The 6,000-nt window shown below is 48.9% G+C and overlaps 1 long non-coding RNA gene across 2 annotated transcripts in view; it reads right to left on the bottom strand.

The window, feature by feature from the left end:
* Nucleotides 1-383: 383 nt before the first annotated feature.
* The window catches only part of LOC122438894, a 36,082-nt gene continuing 30,465 nt past the window's right edge, over nt 384-6,000 (bottom strand). For both annotated transcript variants that reach the window (XR_006268681.1, XR_006268682.1), the window contains exons 4-5: nt 2,682-2,740; nt 384-1,036 (exon numbers count right to left, since the gene is read on the bottom strand). This is a non-coding gene — a long non-coding RNA (uncharacterized LOC122438894). The remainder of the gene's footprint in view (nt 1,037-2,681; nt 2,741-6,000) is intronic.

Genomic DNA, 6,000 nt, shown 5'->3' with positions numbered 1-6,000 from the left:
AACTAGAGTAGTCCTCACTCACCACAATCAGGGAAAGCCTGCGCAGATATAAAGACCCAACACAGCCAAAAATAAATAGATAAACAAAAAGTTTAAAGTAAAAAGAGCAAAGAAAGCCTTAAAAAAAAGAAGAAAGAAATCATCAAAGAGTACAAATCAGAAAGAAAAAAAAAAACAAAAACGCATTCCAGGGAGTTCCCTCGCAATCCAGTCATCAGGACTTTCACTGCCTGAGGGCCTGGGTTCCACCCCTGGTCAGTGAACTAAGATGCCACAAGCCTCATGGGGTAGCCAAAAAAAAAAAAAAAAGGAATGCATTCCAGAGAGCTATTTATTTAAAATCATCAGCAGATCACAGGTTACGTCTACGTCACTGAGACAACTCTCTGAACTCGCTTCTCACTGATAACTGCAGTGACCCCTCACATATGGGCCCCGGGGGAGTCGGCAATCCTTTTGAGGCTGTATTTTCAAAAAGCCAACCTGCCTCGGGTGAAATCAGCTAGAAGCAAGCGAGGAGGGGTGGGCACTGGAGGGAGGTGCCGTAAAGCTCTGGAAGATTCCTGGCCGGCTCTCGCACCTGCCCACAAAGCCCTCCTTCCACACAGGTGACCAGGATCTTCACCTTGTGCCAGGCTACGAACCGCAGAAGGAAGCCAGTGTGCTTCCAAGCTAATTACGGGAGGCAGAAGCGGGGGCAGGCGCCAAGCCAGCCCATCAGGTTTCAGTTAGCCCCATAGGCCGGACAGAGGCCCTGGGCCTCCTAAACTGATGCCTCACATAGTTTTTATGTTCCCGTTTCGGCTTCATTGAAAAACAGTTTTATTTATTTCCTTGACTGTGTCAGGTCTGAGTTGTCACGTGGGATCTTTCGTGGTCGTCCACGGACTCTCCAGTCGGGGCGTGGGGTCAGCAGTTGAAGCGCCGGCTCAGTAGCTCTGCAGCACGTGGGATCGCCGTCCCCCGACCAGGGATCAGAACCTCTGCCGCTGCATTGGAAGGTGAATTCTCAACCACCGCACCACCAGGGAAGGACCTGGTGAAAATGTTTTTTTGTTGTTTTAGGCAGAGAGAAAAAGAAACAAAGAAACTACAGCGGGGGCAGAGTGCCCGCTGGACTAGAATGAAGCATAAATGTTTTGGCTGCCTCTTCCGAATTTCTGGGCTTCCCTGGTGGCTCAGCTGGTAAAGAATCTGCCTGCAATGCAGGAGACCTGGGTCCGACCCCTGGGTTGGGAAGATCCCCTGGAGAAGGGAAAGGCTACCCACTCCAGTCTTCTGGTCTGGAGAATTCCACGGACTGTATAGTCCATGCGGTCGCAAAGAGTCGGACAGGACTGAGCGACTTTCACTTTCTGAACTATCTCTTGTGCACATACTTTTTTTAAAAAATATTTACTTATTTTTAATTGGTTGATGATTGCTTTACAGTATTGGTTTGATTTCTGTCAAAATGCATGAACAAACCACAGGTGTTTATATGTCCCCTCCCTTTTGAATCTCAGGAAACTCAAACTAGGGCTCTGTAGTAACCTAAAGGGGTGGGATTGGACAGGAGAGGGGGTGGGGGGGAGTGGGGGGGAGAGGGAGACTCAAGAGGGTCAGCGCGCACACTTTTAAGAGCAGCTAAATGAAGGATGGTAGGGGTGTAGGTTCAGCGTCCAGCCTGGGTTGGACCCCACTCTGCCCGCTGGGGCAGGCTTCTTACTCCCCGTCTGCCTCAATTTCCTTATCTGTAAAATGGAGACGATAATAACACCTGACTTCACAGCCTCACTGTGAAGATTAGAGAAGTAACCCCACAAAAGGCTGGCTGCAGGGGCGCACAGCGAAGGCAGTGCCACGAGGCCCTGGCTCCAAAGGGCCCCCACACGCGGGGTGAATGCTCTGGGTCATATTTTTGAAATTCTTAGTAATTTCATCTTTGGAATTTCTTTTTAAATTGAAAAAAAAAATTTTTTTTGTGGCCATGCTGCACGTTCAATCCCTGACCAGGGATTGAACCCAGACCCTTGGCATCGAAAGCTCAAAGTCCTAACCACCGGACCGCCAGGGAATTCCAGAGTGGTTGGAGTTTCTGTTTTGTCAGTGAAGTCTCGTGGGACAGGAACAAGGCCAGGGCTGCCTTTCCAGGAGGACCCACCCGGCCTGTCTTCCTCGGGAAGATTCCCAAGCCCCTGCCCCAGTGCCCCCCAGCAGCTGGGGTGTGTGCCCCACCGTGTCTGGGACCAGGGCCCACTCCTGACCCAGGCGCCCAGAGTGTCCGGGCGCCAAGGCTGCAAAGCCCTGGGGGGTCACCTGTCTGCCAGGGATTGGGTGTAGCCGCCCCGTCCACAGCCAGGGCTGGTTTGGCAGCTGGTCGGAGGGGGATTCAGCTGCTGGGAGAAGTGGATGTGGACGCTAACAGTCGGGACAGGGCCCCAGGGCACTGGAGGGTCTACCCTGCCTCAGGAGAATGACCTCAAATAGAAAACGGAAATCCTCAGGACAGGCTGACCACGCAAGAAAGCAACATGCTCTGGGCGTCAGTGCCTTTCACGCACTTTCCCTGCTGGCCGGACAAGGGCCTCCATGGTTTCATTCTCTGCTGGACCCTGAGAATCCAGGCTGGACCCTGGCCAGTCCTGCTGAGATCCGTCCCACAGTATGGCACGATGAAAGTTAGCTGTCATGATACTTACTCAGCTCCGTGTGTTCTGCGTGGACTCATATGTCTCGCAGGCCTTTTTCCTGTCCTGGCCTGGGAAGGTTAGAAAGAAAGGAAGAAAGAGCGCTCAGTCGTGTCCAACTCTTGCAATCCCATGAACTGTAGACTGCGAGGCTCCACTGTCCATGGGGTTCTCCAGGCAAGAGTACTGGAGTGGGTTGCCATGTCCTTCTCCAGGGCATACTTCCAGGCCCTGGAATTGAACCCAGGCCTCCCGCATTGCGGGCAGATGCTTTTACCGACTGAGCTACGTGGGAAGCCCTGAAAGGCTAGGGGCCATGTCTATTCAGGGTCCCCCCGGGGCCTCATACAGCCCCCTCCCACTGATACGGACGCCCCTCCAGTGACAAAAGATGACATCCATCACGGAGATGAGTTTTTTCATTGATTCTGACAGGTTAAACCACCACGTTCTGTCAAAGCAGCCAAGCACTGAAGCCCTACTGGACGCCCACAGGGGAAGTGGGGAAGGGGCGGTCTGTTCCCCTGCATCTGGACAGGCCCACCACCCAGGAGCCCTTTAAAAGGAAACTGGGCTCCAAGTGAGACACTGTGGACGCTAAATGCCGTCAGAGCTGGTGCAAAGGATGAGGCTCAGCTGCATGCTGCCCCTTGGCCTGACCGTCACCCAGCCTTAGCTCTTATGAGAAATGGTAACGGCAAATTTGCTATTAGAGTAGGATTTCTGACTTCATTGTAACACCGGAGTTGTGAGCCATAGAGGTGTTTTTTCCCCCCTAACCCCGTCACAAACTCGGTCTGTATGTGAAACACCAGGTCACAAAGGACAAGAACACTTCTGGAAATTAAAACGTTGGTCCCTTAGGGTGTGTTTCTCTATGTCTTCTGATTTTTTAAAAATTGGGTTTATGTCACTCTTCCACTGTAAACATTCCCTTTAAAAGCTTTAAGTCTTTAGATGTTCCCAGTATTTATTTATCCAAGAGTTTCAGTTGAAGTGCCTAGTGGCGATTTTATTTTGATTTGGTCTCCTTTGCCAATCCTGTAATAGGACAGCTGCCGTTTTTCTAAACATTCATGGTGAGAAGGGTAATTTACTGAAAAATATCAAGGGTTTTAGAGACAGGCTGAGCTTTTCCACGGATTAGGAACTTGATGAATGTGTAGAGGAAAGTAGTGATAAAGACACCTGCTTGTAGCGGGCAGGGGGAGGGTCAGCTGCAAGGGAGTAAGCACGCCCAACAGTAGATAGAGGTTCACTTCTCTCTCTGGTAGAATGCCAGGGAGATGGCTAAGGCAGGTGTGGCGCTTGGGACATGGACTCCTTCTATCAGTTTCTCTGCTGAGCATCACCAAGTTGGCCTCGTGTGTCCAAGCTGGCTGCTTCAGCTCCTGCCTTCTCCTCTGCAAGCTAGTTAGAAGGAAGGGAGTTTCTAGAAGCTGCATACACTAGCTATAAGAGGAGCTGAGCTGGGAATTTCCTGGTGTTAGGACTCCGTGCTTTCACTGCTCAGGGTGTGGGTTCAATCCCTGGTCGGGGAACTAAGACCCAGCAAGCCATGTGGCGTGGCTTTAAAAAAAGAAAAGAGGAGCTAAGCAATGTAGTTTCACAACCTCGTGTCCAGCAAAAAATCAGGGATACTATTGCTAAAAAAGAAAGGGGTGGGGTGGGGTAGGAAGGATGAATTAGGAGTTTGGATTTGAGTCTTTTTTAGTTTCTTTTATGTTTTTCCTACACACTACCATATATAAAATAGATAAACAACAAGGCCCTACTGCATAGCACACAGAAGTACAATTAACATCTTGTAATAACCTGTAATGGAAAAGAATCTGAAAAAGAATAGAGATATGTAAATATGTGTAACTGAACACGGCTATACAACTGAAACTAACACAGTTTTGTAAACTAACTATACTTCAACAAAAAGTTGTTTTGAAAAAAAGAAAAAGGATAGGAATGCAGATACTGGGAGGAACTCATTTAGATTATATCTGTAAAATGCCGCTGCGGTGCTATACAAAGAGAGCTGTCGAACACTGACCTTTATTATCATCACTGTATGTGTTTCTCCTGATCTTAAACATACCATGAAATTCTGACAAGAAGTCACCTGTCGTTCTTACGTTTGTACCTTTCGACATACCATGTCATCGTCTCTCACAGTTTTTCAAATTTCTCTTTTATGCTAGTTTTTTTTTGGAGGGGGGGGGCGGCGGTGGATAGTGGCACTGTTCTGGGTCTTAGTTGTGGCATGTGGGATCTAGTTCCCTGACCAGGGATCAAACCTGGACCCCTCCACATTGGGAGCTCCGAGTCCCAGTCACTGGACCACCAGGGAACTCCATCTTTTTCACTAGTTGTGTGCATCTTTATTATCAGGGGCCTCAGTGCTTCAGGCTTCCCAGCCGGCTCGGTGGTAAAGAATCCTCCTGCCAGAGCCAGAGACACAGGACGTGCAGGTTTGATCCCTGGGTCGGGAAGACCCCCTGGAGGAGGGCATGGCAACCCACTCCAGCATTCTTGCCTGGAGAAGTCCATGGACAGAGGAGCCTGGTGGGCTAGAGTCCACGGGGTCGCCAAGAGTCGGATGTGGCTGAGCACGCACATACGCTCTGTTCTTCAGCAGCACCCAGATGCGTGTGAACTTTTTTTGTTTCTTTGGCTTGGGGTTCATTGTGCTTCTTGGATCTGTGGGATTGGAGTTTTCATCAAATTCAGAAAACTGGGGGCCAATATTTCTTCAAATTTTTTGTTGTTCCTCTCTTCCCTCTACTTGGCAATTCCACTTCCAGGTATGTTAGGCCACTTGAAGTTGTCCATGTTATGGATGTTCTGTTAATTTCTTAAAGACTCCTTACTCTTTGTGTCTTATTTGGATTGTTTCTGTTGTCTTCAATTTCACTCACCTTTCCTCCGGTCATGTCTACGCTGTTTATTCCTTCCAGCGTGTTTTTCATCACAGATGTTGTAGCTTTCATCTCTCCACCTTTGATTTGAGTCTTTTTAAACTTCTTTTCTGCCTCTCCTAACAATGCTTTTGTTGTCCTCAGCCTTCTCGTACATACAGAATTCTGTCGCAGTAGCTGTTTTAACCTGCTTGTCTACGGCTTCTGTTTTGACCCGGTCGGTGATTTTCCCTCACTCCTGGCCATTTTATCCTGTTCTTTGTATGCCTGGTAATTCTTTATTACAGGCTAAACATTTTGGAGTTTGCCTTCTTGGTGCTGGATATTCTTTTTTTTTTTTTAAATATGCTTATCTTTGCTCTGGGACACAGGTCAGTTACTGGGGAATGGTTTGATCCTCCCCAGGGCTTTATCAGATAGGA

Source organism: Cervus canadensis, chromosome 3 (genome assembly GCF_019320065.1).
Source record: "Cervus canadensis isolate Bull #8, Minnesota chromosome 3, ASM1932006v1, whole genome shotgun sequence".
NCBI lineage: Eukaryota > Metazoa > Chordata > Mammalia > Artiodactyla > Cervidae > Cervus > Cervus canadensis.
The sequence above is the reverse complement of the archived record's forward strand: the minus strand, read 5'-3'. Positions and strand labels throughout refer to the sequence as shown.